This window comes from Protopterus annectens, chromosome 6.part1, assembly GCF_019279795.1.
Source record: "Protopterus annectens isolate FY-2018-M chromosome 6.part1, PAN1.0, whole genome shotgun sequence".
NCBI classification, from domain to species: Eukaryota; Metazoa; Chordata; order Ceratodontiformes; family Protopteridae; genus Protopterus; species Protopterus annectens.
The window spans coordinates 485,832,005-485,852,950 of record NC_056738.1 but is presented as its reverse complement, the minus strand read 5'-3'; the positions used below and the strand labels follow the sequence as shown (position 1 = coordinate 485,852,950).

Below are 20,946 nucleotides of genomic sequence, written 5' to 3'. Positions count from 1 at the left end.
TCTTGGAGAACTCTGGAGGTGAAGAAGTGACAGAAAGAACAAGTTTCCTGAAGATGAATGGCTCCGAGGTAGTAAACACAGTTATTCTGCCAGTCAGTGATTGACATTTTTTGGGAGCACTTATGGCACTTTTTAAAACCCAAAGGTTTATTATCATTGGACTCCTCAGACATGGTTAGTACCAACAGAACTCTAACAGTAGAGAGGACAAGGTCCTCTAACTTAAACGGGCCTCGCCCTGTAAGAAGAATCGGGCTTAGCCCAGCTAAGTTAAACTCACACACACACACACACACACACACACACGAGCAAAAAACAGAGGACTAGGTCCTCTAAAAAGTTAAACAGACCTAGCTGCTAAGAAAACAGGAAAGGTACCATACAATGTAAAAATTTAAACAGGTTATAAACTAGCCAATAATATAGTAAATGACACAAAATACTATTCTATTGAAATACAATAGGGAACAAGGTCCTAACAAATACAGACCTACGCTAATAGGAAACTATCTCAAAACTAGCACACAGAAGGGATACTACTCAGAGAACAAACACTGCCTAAAGATGGCCAACAAGTTCTCAGCAATAACTACAGAATAAATAGCAAAAACACACTCCTATTTACTACCTCTGTAAACTATTACTAAAACTACATAAACTAAGCTATATTAAATTCAGAAATATCAAAATCACTATAATAGTAATGAAAAATATCCAACTTCGCCACGGCCAAGCAAGAAGCACTTCTGAACCCGTAGACGCGACAAAAGAGATCTGGGGATTCTTACTAGTGCAATATGGGATACCTACCTTGCCATGAGCTAACTGAAGGACTTTGAGCTTTGTAATTGGCCGAGTCGAAGCCGAGGATCGGCTCCGAACCCACATGTAAGAATGAAGGCGAGATAGGACTACAGAACATCACTAGTTTAAAGCCAGCAAGTTTTGTATACTTCTGAATCCACGAAGGTAACAAGTTCCACAGGTAAGAAGCCGGATAGTAAAATGAGCAGAAACCATATACTTATAAATTCACCCATGGAACCACCAGAAGCCCATCAGAGGATAAATGTAAAACCTTCACCAGATGGTAAGTTTCAATAAGCTCTATTAGGTAGCAGGGGTGCAAGTTATGAATGGACAGATGAATACCCAAAGCCCTAGACAAGAGGAGGATGGGAAAAGATGTGCTAGATCCCATCCCAGCCCAGGATGCCTACAATCCAGAAGAAAAAGAGGGATGACACACCAGAGGGAATGGTGGGAAGGATGTAGCACTGCAACAGTGGGCTACTTGAGCAGCTAATACTCCTACACAGTTGTACTAGGCTCTTCATTAGAACATGGCTGTAGTAGTCACAACTTGTGGCATGATTTGCAGAGTTTATACTGACTCTAGGGTCATCCTCAAAGTCAGTAATGCAAAAGTGGCTGCTTCCAGTATGGTCTGAGTGGTGTTGGGAAGCCTTGATATGTCTAGGAGATACTTACCTTGGAAGTGGCAAAACTGTATACAATGCGCTAGCCATTTAGATATGGTCTATAGATAATGACTCTCCCTTTTCATTTTTGCAAAGAACACAAATAAATGACTAGATTTTCTTGTGATCCTGGTCCTTTGTAAATGTATTAGCTGTCCATGCACATCCAAGTAATGCAGATTTCTCTGTTACATGGAGAACTCTTTTTTAAACAAGAAATATCTTTATTAAAATTTCACGTATGACGTGCAATCATACATTTATATAAATGAAAACAAACCATACTGACATAATTTAAATTGCAAATATTATACACAACTTACAATCTGTCCAGTCATTGTCAAACATTACATAACTCATTCAAATACTGCTTTTCTAAACCTCATTCCTCCTCAACATGTATTATTCCCATTTTTCCCCAAGTAATTTTTCTCCTACCCTTTTCTAAAGATCCCAGTTCCAATGCTGTGCGTGAATGGGTGTCCCTTCTTTGAAGGTTGTGCGTTGGGCTGACACCTTGGCACCGTAAAAATCCACTGCCAATCATCAGCAGACCTGAGTTCCGCTGTGGCGACCCCTAACCGGGAAAAGCCAAAATACATTTGTTTATCATAGCTAAAAAAAGAAGTTATATATTCGCCCATAATGTTCCATCCGAGTGGTTCTACTTCATTTGTCTTCAACCTGTGGGATACCGGATCTCTATCGGATCAGAGCCAGCAACTTTACTAGCATCTGCTCTGAGCTCCAAGCTACTCCCCTTACCCTTAATACACCTCCACTACCTTCCAACCCCCCACATCAAGTTTGCTGAACCTTATACTGATAGATAACCCGACCTGAAAAAATGTATGACCTATAACTGCAGCCCGTAAGCTGTTCATATGCCAAGGCCCAGGGAAAGGAGGGAGGGACGGTTGAAGACAAATGAAGTAGAACTACTCAGATGGAAAGTTATGGTGAGTACATAACTTCTTTATCTAAAGTAGTTTACTTCATTTGGTCTTCAACCTGTGGACAGAGTCCCCAGCTACTAAACTCCTGGAAGGCCCTCATGGAAGGATATTCCGGAGCACCGCCGAATCAACGGATGCTTCCTTCTACAAGTCAAATCCAATTTGTAATGAGAAATGTATGAGATGAGGACCAAGTAGCTGCAGAACAAATATCATCCATAGACACTCTAGACCAAACGGCTACAGACATAGCCATCGATCTAGTGGAATGAGCTCTCACCTGACCTGGAGGAGACATGCCTCTGTCCTTATAGACCTGAAGGATGCATGAAGAAATCCATCTAGCAATAGTGTCCTTGGAGATAGGTTTCCCCAAAAAAGGTTTATAGAAGGATACAAACAATTGATCAGATTTATGGACATTTTTTGTCCTGTGTAAATAGAATTGTAACTGTGTATGAACATCTAGCAGGTGGAGTTTGTATTCCATCTTGTTAGTAAAATTAGGAAAAAAACTCAGGCAAATTGATGGTCTGATTGATATTGACTGGTGATGCCACTTTAGGAAGGAAGGATGGATTGGTCCAAAGGGAATCCCTATCTTTGTGAAAAATCATTTAAGGAACTTTGATGGACAAGGCCTGCAGCTCTGAAACCCATTTGGCAGAGCTAATAGCCACCAGAAAAACAGTTTTCCAAGATAAATATTTCAGCTCTGCTGTTGCAGCAGATTCAAAAGGCAAAGTGACCAAAGCTTGAAGAACCATAATACGGTCCCATGGGGGAACAGAATCCTTGACTGGAGGGGCGTAACAAAAAGGTGCCTTTAATAAAGGCTTTACACAGTCTAGAGGAAGATAGAGAGGCAGAATTCTCACCTATGTGAAAATGAGAAATGGCAGCCAAATGGACCTTTTCAGTAGAACTAGCTCCGTGTTGAAAAATGTCAGCTAGAAAATCAAGAATGGTGGAAATAGGAGCTGTGAAGAGGTCTAAACTCCTTTGAGAGGCCCAAATGGAATAACTTGCTGTGATAAACCTTCCTGGTCAAAGACTTATGAGCAACCACCAAAATAGACCTAATTGAGGAGGATAATCCATGAGTCCTAGCAATCACGGGAACTGGAGCAGCCAAGCTGCGAGTTTCAAAGTGTCCAGATTCAGATGAGGAACCCCCGAAGGGTGTGAAATCAGATCCTGAATGGGATTCAAGATCCAAGGCGTAGCCAGAAGGCAAGACCAAAGGAAGGGAAACCATAACTGTCGAGGACAAAACTGGGCAATGAGGATCACTTTGTTCCCCAGTCAATGAACTTTCTGTAGAAACCTTGGAATAAGAGGTACTGGGGGGTAAGCATACAGAAGACTGGGAGGCCAAGCATGAACTAGCGCATCTCTGGGTTGGGGACTCCCCCAGTAGGGGGTTCAGAGTGAAAAACTTACTGCACTTTGTGTTGGAAGGAGATGCGAAGAGATCGCAGCAAGGTTGTCCCCACTCATGGAAGATCTGTTCCATTACTGAAAGATTCAGAGACCACTCATAAGGCAAGAGAATAGTCTGACTTAGCCTGTCCACTAGGATGCTGGACCATCCAGGAATGTGTGTTGCGATGAGAAAACGACCGGTGGAGACCGCCCATTCCCACACTCTCATGGCCGCTCGACAAAGGGGGTAAGGTAACATCTGGTCCCTCCCAGTTTGTTAATATACCAGACTACTGACAAGTTGTCTGACTAAATTGCAATCATTCCCAGAGGGAGAAAGGCATGAAGGGCCTTCAACACTAGAAGGACCGCCCTCATCTCTAGGACATTTATGTGCAAGCTGGTATCTACAGGGGACCACAAGCCTTGGACTGTCCTGCCCGAATAATGCCCCCCCCACCAGAGTTTGGAAGCGTTTGTGGTCACTGTGGCCTGGGCCGGGGCTGGAACAAATGGTCGTCCCTCCAAAATGTCCGGAGAACACATCCATCATATGAAGGATGACCGACAGACTCGGCTGAGTTGAACTGGATATGCCAATGGCAGTTCCAATAGGGACCACTGTACAGCTAGATCCACTGCAGAATTCTCATGTGTAACCGGGCACATGGGAGAAGTGTTATGGTCGCTGCCATCGAGCCTAAAGCCCTCAACACCGATTCTGGCATTGGGAGATGAGAGTGGTAGATCAGGGAGACATGCATCCTCAGGTTTTGCACTCTCTCAGAGATAAGGATGATTTTGCACTGTAAAGTATCTATCTTGGCACCGATGTAGTCCATTCACCAATCCATCACCTGTACAGGATCTAGGAGTGATTTGGGTGCACTGACTGATCCCCAAATGCAGGGCAAGGATCAGGAAATAATCCCTGGTTTGGGAGAGTAGACACTTGTGGAAGCAGTGAAGACCCAATCGTCCAGGCACGGACAGACCTGAATTCCCTGAAGCTTCAGGTGAGCCGCTACCACCGCCATCACTTTGGTGAACACCCTGGGGGTTGTGGTGAGACCAAAGGGTAGGGTTCAAAACTGGTTTGCTTGACTTCTAGCCGGAAGCGAAGGAACCTCCTGGAGCTTCTGTGCATCTTTATGTGATAGTAAGCATCCTGAAGGTCTAACTAGCACATCCAGTCGCTCTCTTGCAGGTACAGCATGATGGAATGTAGTGTGACCATCCGGAACTTCTTTTTGGCAACTGACAGGTTCAGTGTAGAAAGGTCCAGAATGGGCCTTAATTCCCCCATTTTCTTTGGCACCAAAAAGAACCTGGAGTAGATGCCAGATCCGGACTGATCTGGGGGGAATTGTTTCGATGGCTCGTTTTTCTAGCAGCTTGAAAATTTCCTGTGCTGCTGCCTCCCTTTGCGTGTGTGGTACGTCCAGGAGGTGTTTGGGAGATTTAGGGGGACCCACAAAGGGGATAGAGTATCCTCTGGATAGGATCTGAAGCACCTAGTGGTCTGATTTTATGGACTCCCATACCACTAGGTGAAAGGACAATCGTCCCCTGACTGACTCCAGAGTAGAGCAGTCGGGCCACCCATCAAGGTTGCTGCCCGAGTCTGTCCAAGAAAGGGTCTCGAGACCCAAAATTCCTCAGACCTCCTCTGCCTCTGGAATGGCGTCCATTCTGTCCCCCTCTGCCTCTGGGGGAAGAAGAGCCCTGAGTGTCCTGGAAATACTGTGACTTCCAAAATCACATTTTCTTTTGCCCTCTCTGGTTCTGGGAAAATGACCTTTGAGGGTTCGAGAAGCAGATTCTGATGGCAGACAGTGTCTTCTCATCCTTCTCACTCTGGACTAACGTCTCTTTGACGGTCTTACCAAAGAGAGTAGAGCCATCAAAAGGGGCATTGGCAAAGGACGCCTTGAAAGGTTCCGAAAATTGACATAATCTGAGCCAGGCGTTGCACCTCATGGACACGCTGGACCAACCCGCCCTAGCCGCTCCTTCAGTAGCATGTGAAGAGAGTCACATGGACGTGTTGGAGACTACTTTCAAATTGGCCATCCTCGCAGAGAACAAGACCCTGTCCTCCTGTGACATGGACTTAGGGGGAGACCCCTCCAGCTCCTTTACCAGGTCACGGAGTCCGGTGACATGGGCCAGGTAGTTCAGCACCCTAATAGAAAAGGTAGCTGAAGAAGAAACCCGCTTCCCTAGATGGTCCATCATCCGCCACTCTTGATCAGGAGGATGGACCGAGGAACTCTCCTGGGCAAGTTCCTTCTTTGTGGCTGCTGCTACCAACAACAGTCTATGGGGGAGCCCTTGTTTCATGCTGGCCTATCTGTGGGAGGACTCAAAATTTTGTCAGGCCTTTTTGGAATTGGTTCCATGGTGTCCAGCTCCTTCCATGCCCGCGAGGTGACCAGGTCCACCAAAGGATCCGCAGGAGGGGACACCCAGGAAGTAGATGGGCCCATGCCGAAAGCCTCCAGGAACACGGACTCATCAGAAGAAGGTTTGGGGGCAGACCAACCTCCAAGTTGGTGTAAGATTTCCATGATGTCTCCAAAGGAGACACCCTCAGGAGGTGACCTAGGAGAACCTTCTCCATCATCCAAGTCCGTATCCTTGGTGAGGGACACGGGGGAATCCAAGTTCATCCTCTTGCATGTATGCTTGCGAGGCACCTCTCCGGGAGGGGGGGGGGCTCACAAGCCACTTGTTCCTCAGGGGGAACAGTCTGGGGCTCCTCGAGCACGGGTTGTCCCTCTAGTAAAATGATGGGGATCGTAGAAAGAGCTGAGGTGGTCAGAGTGTAGTCCGAGGGGACAGTCGGGGGTCTCAATGCAGCGGAGAGAACTCTTTCTATGATGTCAAACGCCGAATGAGAGTGAACCTCCTGAGAAGCCAATAAGGAGGTTGGTCTCCCTGAGTCTGACGAATGAGAGTGAACCTCCTGAGAAGCCAATAAGGAGGCTGGTCTCCCCGGGTCCAAAGAGAGAATCAGAGCTGGGCCTGAAGTGGTCGGAGGGCCGAGGGAGGGAATGTGGCCTAACAAAGGCGGAGCCGATGAAAAAAATTTCCACTCCCTCGGATCAGACACCCAAGCTCCGGCTCGGATCAGAGCCTCTCCAGGCAGCGGTCAGCGGCGAGGAAACCAGTACCGTCAGCGCCGATCCCCTGATCACAACCATCCTCAGATCCAAATACTCCGAACCCGATGGACGGATCCGAGAAGGAGATATTGGTTGGAAAAAAAGGAAGCGAGTTCCCCCCTCCTCAGGGAGAAGGGGCTGGCAAGACCCCCATCTGGATCCAAGTACGAATGAACCTCCTCATCATTTTATCCATACTGACCTCAGACAAAGACCGGGGTAGACCTCGACGAAGCCATGGACAGCACCGAGGCTCTAGAAGCTGAGCGTGCCTCCTCTGGCTCTGGGGAAAACTGGTGGAGAGGTCTGGAGACCTCTTACGTGTTTCCCTCTACTTCAACGCTCTCTCCTATCTCCCCCTTTTCAGCTCTGCTTCCACAGGCTTTTGGACAAGAGGTTGAGTCCCAGCTTGGGAGAGAGGAGAAGCCAGGGGAAGACAAGGAGAGGTGGCCACAGCAGCCGCTGTGACCGAAGCCGAAGACAAGGCAACTGTCTCGAAGGAGAAGGCCTTTCAGGGCTAACTTGACCTTCCTGTCTTCAATGGCGCATGGGCTAAACCCCGCGCATATAGTGCAGTCTGTGCTCAGATGGGCCACGCCCAAGCACGTAACACACAGTGTGTGGCCATCCGCAGGGGATAACTTATGGCCACACTTGGTGCATCTTTTGAATATAGGATTATCAGCCATGGTTTCAGAAGAAAGAATAACTGAAAAAAGAAAAGTTATTTCTTTCTTGCTGAAAAACACCCACTCACTACACTCACACACAGAACACACTGAGGGGGGAGGGGAAGCAAAACACACACAACTACTCTAAACTAAACTAAACTCTACAAACTAGAAACATGACGCAAAATTTTGAAAGAAAAAAAAAAGAGGTATTATAAAGTTTTTACCCACTTATAACCTGGAGCTCTAGAGATCACAATGTTTTAACTATTCGCGGCAAACGAGATCTGGGGGTTGGAAGGTAGTGGAAGTGTATTATGGGTAAGGGGAGGAGCTTAGAGCTCAGAGCAGATGCTAGTAAAGTTGCTGGCTCGGATCTGATACGGGTATCCCACAGGTTGAAGACCAAATGAAGTAAACAACTTCAGATAAATCATTTCCTTAGTTACACCAACTTGTTCACCCTGCATCTCTGACAGAGTAGTTTGCAGGGAATCTTTAAAATAGTCAGCTCATTACACTCCAAGAAAATATGTTACCAATTACCTCTTTCCTCCCCATCACATCTCCAACATTTGCTGTCTACCTGAGGAACATTTCTTTGGAATCTACTTGGGGTACAAAAAAAACCTAAGTAAGCACTTTCAAGCAAAGATCCTAAGTCTTCTAAAATGTGTTGCATATTTGGAGACATACATATATCCCCCCATTGTTTTTTTGTGAGTTGATTATCTAATCTCTTCCCAATCCTTTATCACCTCCTCTGGCTGATTCTTATAGTTATGCAATATGTTGTATGCTCTTCTAAGTATTCCTTGAACAGCAGCTTCTGTTCAAAATTCTACTACAAACTCTACCAGTGCTGGTCTTGCAATTAGGATCCCCCTATTTCTTTCTCTTTGCCTATACTCGGATATAAATCCTTGATAGGGAATGCAGTCTGTAGCCTGCAGTCCAAGTAAATTCTTGGCCTCTTCCCATTGCATTACCTTTCCCTCTCTATTTACTCTCAATGCATTAGTTATTTTTCCAGTTTTCTCCAATAAATTCCAGGCATTTCTTGCCATGGTCTGTATCTCTAATTGCAGTAATCACCATCGGTGTTTCATGTAGAACTTGTCACAACTTTGGGCACAAATTAAGTATTGGTTCTCAGGCTCACCCTATCTCTATGAAAGGGAAAGGGTTCCTGCAAGCTAGAGCTTAAAATTCTGACATTTCTGACTGAAGTGTTAGCAATAAAACAGAGCAGTCAAACAAAAATTTTGTCTGTGTGCTGGGGCTTACAGGCTCAAAATAAGCCTTAGAAAAGTTCCCCCTGACCCTCCCCCACAAAAAAGGTTGCAGGGACATTACTCTCTTATTGGGTGGTCTTAGATGCAACACTTTAAGGAATTGCTTTAGTATCCTCAAAGAGGCCAGGGAGACTATCTAGTAGCAAACAAGCTAAAAGCTGATGATAACCATAATGGAAATGTATGCCAAGCCCCTACCGAAGGATCAGGGATGCTGATGCACAGCAAAAGATCAGCCTTCTTGACAGGTACAAATTGGAAAACATTTTCCATCTGGATATATAGGATTTCCAATTGGTAGGCATTCTCACCTCTTTCAGGATTGTCCTGGAATGGCCATATACTAAGCAGAAAATTGATTATAACTCTCTTAGTGTTTAAACTGAGAATGTTATCAATTTGGGTAAAATCCAATTACTGGTTAGTCATTACACTGCCCTGAGTGCCTACTTCAGCTCTGCTAACAGTAGGAAAACACAGTTCAAGTTTCAGTCTTGGTACAAAAGAATATTTCCAGTAATTTGGAGGAAAAATAAATCAAACGCACTCGGAGGTATTTACATTAAGTGACACTGGAGGAATATGACAAAGCGTTTTCTATTTCCACTTTTTTTAAGTAGCTATTTAGACATACTAATAAAACTGCAAAAATTAGAGACTGAAATGAAGGGAAAAAAATGACTGAACATGAGGCTTCTCAAATAAAATTTAAAAAAAAGCAGAATTAGAAGATGGAGCACACAGAGAAAACCTGAGCCTTTCTGCTGTACCACAGATACTGACAGGACTAGACTGTATTATTTTTTTACTGATGTACAAATAAGCAACTAGACTGGTGCTGGACAGAAGGAAGGATTTGTTAACTGAGAAGGTACTTCATGTGTCTGCTCAAAATTTGCTCATGAGTACGAAGCAAGCCTACACTACTAAAGATGCAATCATACCAGCAGAAAGAGATGCTCTAAAAACTGGCAGAAGTCAGCAATACTAAAAGCTGGGTGGTGTGTTTGAGGAAAAACATTCACTGTATTTCAGTCAGAAGAGAAATAAATTCATTCTGGCAATCAGGGAATTTGAAGAAGCAGGTGTGAGATTCAAGATGCCATACTCAACTGTCCTAAGAATACTTTTCCTGGAGAATTTGTGACATTTTTGGATGCAGAACAGACTAAGGAGGAAATAAAACTTAGCCAAAAAAGAGTGAGCTAAGCAAGCTGAAGGGGACTCTGCTCATTCCTCTGACAAAAATGAAGCCCACTGAATGATCACCATTAAAGCTTTGCTGCAGTTCAAAAGGAAATGATATACAGAAAAGAAAGCACAGGAGTTGATTACAAGAATCAGAGTCAGGTACCAGAAGTGAAGACCATCACTAAGAACAGCAACACTGAAATTAGGGAATTAAATAGGACAGTATAATGCATCAGTCACCCTTGTCTAATAAGGTTTTGCAAAAAAAGGTGGCTGAGAAAGACTTTCTTCTTGAACTTTGTTAAACGTGTGGGTGAAATACAAAGTATATAGCACACATTATTGTCATTAATGTTTAGGACACTAAAGGGTGCAATAGTTGTAAGAAAAACAATTCTTGTTCTTCTCAGTATTTGTATACAATATTTCATGACATGTGAATAGCAGGTCATACCTAAAGTACTTTTGTATAGGCTGCAGTTAGAGACATTTTAACTGTGGTAGTGATGGTGGGGTCTTTTCGGTGACTGCTATATATATTAATGATATTAAACAAGTACGTTTCTTAGTTGCAAGAAATATAAGCTTTACATTGCAAAACCAGGCAAGTCTGGACAGAAGCAAGTTAATACACTGTAATCTTAGGCTTCTGGGGTGGGGTGGGGTATAAAGTGTCCTGGATTGCATTACACACAAATTTACCTTATTTTTACAAAGGTAGACATTGATGTCCTTGGCCTAAGCTATAAACAAGTTTTTGTAGGCAAATCCATCCATCCAACCACAAGACCTTTTTCCCATTTTGCACATGGGATCGGGGTGTCACTTCAACAGTGACAATCATTTAGAGCAAAGGTTTACACTGCCAGAAGGATACACCTGAAAAATAAGACTAGATGATGAAAGGCATGGAACATGCCAAGTTCTTGCATGTGCAGAAATATTACCTTGTCTTTTTTTTTTTTTTTTTTTTTTTTTTAATTAACAAACGTTCTCAGTGCGAGACAATGTCTGCAGCTGAGGACAGTTAGCCAGGGTAATTTTGTACATTGCATCCTGAGTGAAATTTACAAAGATTCCTTCACACATCTACAGAGTCTTGATATTTTTTTCCTCTCTCACTGCTGACTACTTTTACATGGAGTCAAGCTGTCTACAGATGCAAACAGCTAATCTTGAAAGTTCAACATTATTTGATGAGAAAAATGCAAAATCTAAAGGTATAATGGCATACATTACATCAATATAAATGTAAGTTACAGCATTCTGAGAATATTGTGCATCAATATTGCATAATATTGCAGACTTTGGATCCATTTGGATCCAACCCAGTTTGGCTTTGTCAAAGGCAGATCATGCCTTTTAAACTTGGTTGACTTTTTCGAGACAGTCACCAAGGCCATTGATGAGGGAAAGGCAGTCCATACAGCCTACCTTGACCTGGCAAAGGCCTATACCCCACTCAGGTATCATCAAAACTCATGAGCTTGAATGTAAACCCATACATCACAAGATGGGTTGCAAACTGGCTAAGTGACAGAACCCACAGGGTCAGAGTTGCTGGAGCCATGTCAGACTCAAAGCCTGTCACAAGTGGTGTCCCACAGGGCTCAGTCCTGGGTCCACTTGTTCGGCATCTACTTTTCTGAAGTACAAGCAAACACAGGAGGGTTATGGCTGACAAAGTTTGCAGATGACTGCAAACTCCCATAGTGAAAACACATCTGACACAGATATCCTTCAGAAGGGCCTCACAGAAACGGATAACTGGTGCCAGAGCCATGGCCTAAAGTTAAATGCCAAGAAATGCATAGTCATACCAAAACAAGGTTACCCCTAGCTACCATATAGGTGGCAATCCACTGAGCACAGAAGAAGTCATCAGGGATCTGGGGACCCAGGTTGACAGTAGCCTCGCTTGACACTCATGTTGCTAAAGTAGTTAGGAAAACCTTCTACACTGCCCACCTGATCATGAAGGGATTCACATCTAGATCAAGGAGGTCATCGCCCCCCTGTACTCATCACTCATTAGACCTATGATTGAGCACAATGCCCCAATCGGAATGTATCTGACCAGACACCTGCAGCAGCTGGAAAGGCCCCAAAAGTTCCTCACCAAAAGGATAAAGGGTCTCAAAAATATGTCTTATGCTGCCCGACTGAAAGAACTCCAGCTCTATTCAGTCTCATACCGCTTGCTCAGAGGTGACCTGTGCCTGACATATAAGGCCATGTCAAACCCTGATTTGATGAATATGCTTCACCTCAAAAAATCTAGATCCCTCAGAACCACAAGGGCGGGAGATTTAAACCTTGACACAGTTATTAATAGGACATGCTGGAGGGACAGATTCATCACCCAGAGACTCCCCATGCTGTGGAACAAAATCCCGGTACATGTGAGGCAGAGCACCTCGCTGGCCTTGTTCAAGAGGAATCTTGACCAATGGATGGGGATCAGATATACCCCAGGGATTACTTCAGTGTCACTGCTTGACAGAGGCACAGCAAAATAATAGGCATAGTTTTATTCAAACTAAAGGGGTGGCAAAAGCCAAATAACTATGGGCTAGGCTTATAAATGCCCTTGGGCAGACAGCCTAGTATGAACCTATGAACCTATAATCAATTTAAGAGGCTCCAATGGCAGAGACTAAGCTTTAACGTTTATTTACAACACAAGCTCGTTCCTAGAGAACTACAGATACTTAAGTTGCCCAAGTTTCGTGATAAGTATCCTGACCTCTTAAGAAGATGGCAGTTGATTAACTTGAGCTGCTCCTTCAGATATTTGGAGCTTATAAATGGTTTCTTCTAAGCTAACTAGCTTGAGCCAAGGGCAGAAACAAAGCAACTTTATACTGATTTAACTGAAACCATAACATAAAATGCACAATCTAATTTGTTCTATGAAGCCCTCGATCGCATTGCTTCCTTTGAAAAGCATCTCACTGAAATGAAAAAAGAAATTAGAGAGGGAACTTTACGATTTCAAGACAGGGAATATTTTCATGTGGGTGAATAACATCATTTCTAACCCCGGTTCTGTCAGTACAATTAAAAACACGAGTACACCTTGTTCAATTTCACCTAACTTGATTCCAGTTGGTTCACAGCAGTTACAAATATCTAATGTGACCAATGGTAGTGCAGCTAATTCTACAACGTATGCTGCAGTAATTTCTTCAAACACAGATACCATAATCCAGCCTACGACTCCGAGCTGCAACCTGATTGGTCTGGAACATCAACAGATACTTGCAGACTCCATTGTGGTCAGAGATTTGGATTGCATTGAGTTCCCCTTTTTGCTGGAGAATCCTCTTCCTATGCCACAACTTCGACCTCGAAGAGTGAGCATTTCGAGACAGAAACATAAAGGGAATTGGTCCTGACTCGCAGCCAGACCAAAGTCTGAAAAAAACTTGTGTCCTTACCATAACGTTCCATGTGAGTTGTTCATCTCGCCTTTTTGTTCTTACACGTGGGTTCGGAGCAGATCCCTCGGCTCCGAGTCGGCCGCTTTTCAAGCTCAAACTCTCAGAGAAGATAGAGACCTAGTGTATATCCCATGATGCTTTACTGCAAATCCCCAGATCTAGTATGCTGCAACCAAGACAGCCTACAGGAAGAAATGGAACTATAGTGCCTAAATATCTAGGTAACTATAAGTTTGTAGAAGGAAGAAACAGTCTGTTCCAGAAGACAGGCTGACAAAAGTTGACCAATCCACCAAGGCAACCATCTTTCTCAACTGGAGGGGGAAGGTGGGCGGGAATGTAAGAACAAAAAGGCGAGATGAACAACTCACATGGAACGTTATGGTAAGGACATAACTTCTTTATGTGAAGTTATTCTATTTCGCCGTTTTGTTCTAACACATGGGTAGCGTCCCAAGCACCCTAATCCTGGGTGGCTCACAGGAAAACATTCCTGAGCACAGTGGAACCAAAGGAAGCCCTGTCCCTGGAGGCCCTGTCCACTTTGTAATGAGTGATAAACGTGTGAGGTTTTGACCAAGTAGCGGCTGCACAGATGGTATCCAAGGGCAAACGAGCTGCATGAGCTAATGACGTAGAAACAGCCCGGGTAGAATGGGCTTTAACGTGAGTTGTTAATTGTTGATTAGTGGAGGAATAAATGAATTTAATGCAGTCAGAAAGCCACTTGGATAATGTGATTTTGGATACTGCAAAACCTTTCTTACTCTCTGCGTAAGAGACAGAGTTGATCCGATTGTCTGAAATCCTTGGTCCTATCCAGGTAGAATCTCAATTGTCTGTGTACATCCAGCTTGTGTAATAGCAATTTAGACCAACCCAACTTGCCAATCAACCAGCAAAACTCGATCTAGTTTGCAAGCAAACACTGGCTCATAGAGAACACACTCAATATTAAAACAACACATACATATGAACATACATATATACACAAACACTGGATCCATACATAGCAGAACAACAATAACGAATGCAGAAGCAGAATAACCTAGAGAGGGAGAGAACTGTACGCTCTGGAAGAGGTGGGAACTCATTATGTAAGAGAACAAGGAGAGATGAACATCTATAAGAAACGCTATGGTAAGAATGTAACTTAAAATGTGAGAGTGTCTGGTGCTCGCCGCTGCACGTTCTTCCCTATAGTGCCTTAGCTCCATGAACCTGCATTACTCATGGATGCACACCAAGCACAGTGGAACCCCTAGATGCCCTGTCCCTAGAAACCCTGTGTGAAGAAAAATGAGAAATGAACAAAAGGTGGTTTGCACCATGGGTACAGACAAACATATAATGGTAGGTAAGCCCTTGTAGATTAGGATCTTGATAAGATACTGATCTATTAGAGGCCTCCTTGGTTCAGTAAAGTATTTGGAAAAGTGTATGCAACGCCAAACAAACACAATGCAATCAATAGCTATTTGGAAAGGTCCTGCTTTGCAAAAGCTACACCTTTCCTGCTGTTGATTTCCAGATAATTTGTTTGATCTACTTTCCTGATCCTTTGTTCTATCCAAATAAAATCTAAGCTAATATGAACATCTAACTTAGGTAAGTGTATTTCCAGCTGGAGGGAGGATTTTTGAAAAAGATGGAGTTCAATGGATTGATTAATGTTATTAATAAGGCAGGATGGATGAGGAAGGATGATTAAAAAGTAAGAGAAACTCAGATAATAAAGTTCAGACGGAAAGAGCCTCGATTTGATGACAAGTTATGATAATCACTTAGTCATGAATAATAATGGCCACGACAAGAGGGTCTTAGGACAAATGGACAAGAGGAAATTAAGAGCAAGCTGTGGCAACGGAGTGCAACATCAATTTCAGACAAGAAAAGGTTCAGATTCCACGGGTCTAACATGTCCTAACTGCAAAAACGAATACCTTTTAAAAAGGCCTTAAGGCCTTACCAAGTCCATGAGCCAAGCGGAAATGCCAGCCACATTCCCTTTGAAAATGGGAAATGGCAGCCTTCTGCACTCTTTAAGGCAAAAGATGCAAAATCTTGTTTAAACTCTGTTAAAAAGGATCCAAATGCTGTGAATGTGCCCAGAAAACAAAGGCCTATTTGGATGCCTGAAGCACACAGCGCTCCAAGTGATAGTGTAGGTCTTCAGTGCAAGCTTCTCTGAGGCCACTGAAAGCAAAGATCCGCAGGTGTGAAAAGATCAGAGCTGGCAAAGCGCCTAGGAAGCCAAGCAACCAAGAAGCTGAGGGAGTGCTTTGAGCGGTGGGGAGGGAGCCCCCTCCGGTCAGGGTCAGTAGATCCGCGGCAGCCAGGATCCAGGTCTCAATGCGGTGTGAAAGGGAACAGGGAAACCAGGAGGATACGAGGGAGGAATGGGGCAATGAGGATAATCGCCCTGGCAGGTTAGGCACTTTCTGCAGAAATCCGGCGCAATCACGCATAAGGGAGGAAAAGCTCAATCGGACCCGTAGGGCCAACCAGGGGGAGGGGCCCCCCGGGGACTTCCTGGAGGGGCCTATAGGGACGCAAAGCTCCTGTACCATGCTCATTGGAGACGGCGAAAGATCGCAGAGGAAAAACTGCCCCTTCTAAGGAAAAATCTCTTCGCAACTGGATGCAACAGGGCCACTGGGAGGCTCTAGGATTGCTCTGCTCAGTGGATCGGCCATGACGTTGGATGACCCCGGGATGCGCGGTTATCAGAAAGCTGCACCTCGCCTCTCCGCCGCTTGCCTCATTCCTCTCATGGAAGGGCTTTAGGCTGTTAGGACTTGGTTCCCTTGGCCTCAATTCTACCAGACTACTTGACATGTTGTCTGCCCGAACTGCAATGGAAGAAAGAGGAAGAAGTCCCTGAACATGCAACCTAGAAACACTCTAGATTGTACCTTAGAACATTGATGCAGCTGTCCCTGGACTGTCCACATTGGAAAGATGTCTGTCTCCGAATGATGGTCCCCACCCTGTCAGGGAAGCGCCTGTGGTCACCGTCAGATGTCATGGTGGTAGTACAAATTGTCTTCAAGGTGAAAAGTTGCAAGTCTGAAGCCACCAAGAAAAGCATTTTGGTGGTCAGAATTTCGCGGCGAGAGAGGTAGTAGTTGAACGATGCATTCTGCAAACAGTAGCTTGTGTAGGACTCCTATGTGTGCAGTTCAGGGTTATTGTCGAGAAGCTGCCATGAGCTGCCAAGAGACCCAAAACTAGTCTTGTTGGGGATTTCTTGATGACCCTTTCGATGAATTGCTTTGTAGTCTTGGATGCCTTTCTGGAGGAAGCCTTAGAATTAAGATGACATGTATCCAACTCCGCCTGGAGGATGAGATATGCTGTGATGGTTGTGGCTGTATGAGATTCGGGAATTTACTGGTCCCTCAAAGAGGAACACTGAAATCAGGTGAGTAACTCGGCCTGTATCAATCAGTTGACGGTGGTGCAGACTGGAGACAGTCGTCCAGATGGTGGAAACACCTGAACTTAGGTGTCTAAGGTGAGACGCCACCACCGCTAGGTGTCTCAGGTGAACCCTGGGGGCTGAGGTCAGACCAAAGGGCCCGAATCGAAATGACTGGCTCTGGCTCCCCAGCCGAAGATGTGGGGATCCCTGGACGCCTGGCCATTTTACGGTAGTATGCCGCCTCTATCTAATTTGAGTACATCCAGTCGCCCTTCTAGAGCTGGGTTGATTGGTTGAAGCGCGTGACCATTCGACTTAGGTCTTTTTGAAGGGAATTGAGGCTGCTTCTTTCCTGAATGGCCTCCAGTTTCTTGTCTGCTGGGAACTAAAAAGCCTCGAGCTGGTTCCGTTCCCTCTTCTAACCGCTTTGAGGACTGGTTGGATGACTTTTTCTTGGGTCAGCTTTGACTCTTCCATAGCTGCAGGTTCTCGCAGATGGGGGGATACATCTGGGTTGGTTCTTTGGATGTAAGGCTGCTTGCATTCTGTATCTGTTGGTAACAGGGCTTTTACCCAGCGCTGTTCGTTGTAGGATTTCCTTTTGCCAGGTGGTTGTTGACTAAGCGACTCCCAGCCTGGAGCAGGGACAGTCGGGCCTCCTCCTATGCTGTGCTGGAAGGTTTGGCAGATCCCCGTCTGTCACCTGGTTTTTGCGATCACGCCAGGGCCAGTCAAACACCTTTTGCCTGCCCTCTGCGCCTAGGGCATTCATCCCCCTGTGTGCTGGAAAAAGATCCTGGGTTTTCAACACATTTTTTCTGGGTGCTGTCCGGTGGGGTACATGCCCGATGGTGGGGAAAACGACTCGACAGCAGCAAGAGTCTCTTCCTCCTGCTCAAGCAACAGAGTCTCACCGTACTTTGGGGCCAAAGAGAGTGAGGTAGCAACCAATGGAAGCGTTAGGTAAAAAAATGACTTGAAGGCGAAGGCAAATGAACATGTTTATCCATGATTGTCATCGGCGAGCAATCGCTAAAGCTGCTGTCTGCATTCGATCCTTCGCTCCCATATGAAATCAGCCAGCCTCATGAAGCTTCTTTACAATGGATGTGGCATTATTGGATGTTAACTTTTCTGAGACCTGCAGTTCTGTAGTACCCTGGAGTGATCTCTCCCAACTCTTGATTAGATCCTGTGACCGGTGAAGTGGGTCGTGAGTGGGGATCGACAGAAAAGCAAATGAGACTAAAAATGCACTGCACTGCATCCATAGTCCCAGAATCTCTGACAGGGGGGATGGACAGATGACTCTCCTTCCGACGACATTTTCGTCTTCGCCTTGCCACGCATCCAGCATCCACTGAACCTTTGCAACCCTTTGTTTGTCTTGGGGTGCAATTGTCTTATTTTCCTTTCTAGGCTTGTCTGACTGTGTCAGGAGCCCACGCGGAGGGACTCACTCAGGATTACTCATCAGTTCTGCGGTGAGACAGGAGAAGAGGAGGAAACTCCCAGCGGGAGGAAGGCTCAGTCACACTGACCTTCTCAGCAAGGGGAGGCTCAACCTCAGAAGGGGAGGCTCAGGATTCCAAGATGTCAGAAAAGGACCTCTCTCTGAGGGTGACTTAGACCCTTCTGACTCATCCTTCTCAGTGTTCGGCGTCAAAGAGTCTTGTGGAGAATCCCAAGTCTCTACACAATTAATTTCTCCTAGGGACTTCTTCGGGGAGCATCCAAAGAAGGGGATGAGGGAAGAGGGGGCACCCTCCAGGGGAGCCTCCAGCACAGGCAGAGGGACGTGGTGGCTCGACCGGAGATGGGAGGGATATGCAGAGGGGGATAGAGGAGGATTTTGTTCATTTATGGCTTGTGAGACAACATGACAACACCTTCCCCATGAGATCAAGGTCCCGTTCAAGAGTATCAGAGATCTCCCCGGTAAGAACCCGTTCCGATCCCTAAACAGGCAATCAAGGCGAAGGATTCCAGGGACGGAACCGAGTCGATCGAGAGCCGAACAGAGCCGATCGGCCCCAGTAATCACCCGAACCCGACATCGGTCGGAACCACGTCCCGATCTTCGGCCCCGAACCAGGATCACCGGATTCAAACTGGAGAACGGGTGAACGGAGCACGGGAGCCGAAGGACAGGCCGGGGCAATCGAGGGAGGGCTCCACAGGAGATCAGTCAGTGGGAACTCAAGGGAGATAGGACAGGTCTCAGAGGGAACGAGGAGACAGAGGGGAAGGCCTCGAGGTGAGACACAACTGAGAGGAGAGACCGGGAGAGATGTTTTGATAAGGCTGCTCCATCCATTAACTTGCACCACGCGGGTTCACATCAGTGTCGGGGAGGGGTCGAGAGCGCAGCCGAATGAATCAAGGAGGAGTCACCTCCACAGTAAATGGGACTCCAGCACCGCTACTGGTCCACAAGACTTCAGGCTCAGACTCCAGAAACAGCTGAACACTGAACTCTGTCTCCTGAACCGCCGCTGGATCGAATCCTGGACTGGGCTCCTCTCGGATGCATCCGGGCTCTTCGCCCTTTTAGATTCCTTCGGTGGATTGGATGCCTAGAGCATCCATTCCAGAGCCCTATCCCTATTAGGTTTTAACAAACCCCTATCCATGAGTTTCCTGCAATATGACAAATGACTCCTACCAAAAGAAGAGAAAGAGAACAGTCTTCTTGCAGGAGAGGAGGGCCATGACAGTAGACACAGTATCTTATGATTCAACTGAACTGGAGACCTTTGGCCACCGGCAACGCTTGACATTTGTAGACTTAGCCTTTTCAGAAAAAGAAATATATATAAATAGGTATAGTAAAGTCCAACAGTAAAGTCCAGTAATAAAAAAAACATATGTAAAAAGTAGTAGTGTCTCAAATCCGTCAAAGGGGTAGTCAAGAGGGAAAGGAGGGATAGTTTTAATAAACCTAACAGTAAAAATAAAAAAAACTGAAAAAACTCGAGACAATACACAGTCAACACACAGTCAATATACAAAGATTTAGAAGAAAAAAAAATTTCAAAAAAACAAGAAAAAGTTTAAATCTTAGCTTTAGGTGCTCTGAGCTCATCAAGATGGATGCTGCAGCAAACTAGATCTAGAGGCAAGGTAAAGGGGATTGGATGGGGAGCAGGGTTGGTCGACTTCTTCGATGCAGAGCAGAGCTGCAGTTACCGACACGGAGCCGAGATCGGCTACTCCATGTGTTAAGAAGAAACAAACTGATCAATCAAACTCACATCATATATTCCAGTCTGTTGGTATGGTTTCTAAAGAAGGTTGGAAGCTCAATGGACTGATTTAAGTTAGTCTCTGAACAGACCTAGGGAAGGAAGGTAGGGTTAAGTCCTGAGGAAGACCCTATCAGGGTGAAAAATCAAATATGGGGGCTTGGAGGACAAGGCCTGGAGTTCGGAGACCCTACGTGCATGGCTACTAGAAATATAGTTTTCCAAGACAGAAACTTTAAGTGACATGATGAGGTGGGTTCGAAGGGGGAGAGCATCAATTGGGATAAAACCAGATTCAAATTCCAGGGAGAGACAGGTTGTCTGATAGGCGGTCTGAGATGGTGGGTCCCTTTTAAGAAGGCCTTACATAGTCTATCGGACATTATGTTAGACCCGTTAAAACCTACATGGAAATTGGAAATAGCTAATTGAACTCCAATGGTGGCAGCAGCTGCACCATCATGGAACAAGGAAGACAAGAACTCTAAGATGGTATGAATAGGTGCCACATAAGGGTCAATGTCATGATGAGAAGCCCAGTGAACAAATTGTTTCCATTTGCTATTATATAGCTTCCTGGTAGACAGTTTATGAGTGGAAACTATAATATGTTGGACCGCGGGAGACAAATCTTGAGACCTGGCTAAT

At 45.2% G+C, this 20,946-nt stretch overlaps 1 protein-coding gene across 1 annotated transcript in view; it reads right to left on the bottom strand.

Moving 5' to 3' along the window:
- PIKFYVE (phosphoinositide kinase, FYVE-type zinc finger containing) overlaps positions 1 to 20,946 on the bottom strand; it is a 3,858,188-nt gene that overhangs the window by 3,455,169 nt on the left and 382,073 nt on the right. The window lies entirely within an intron of this gene.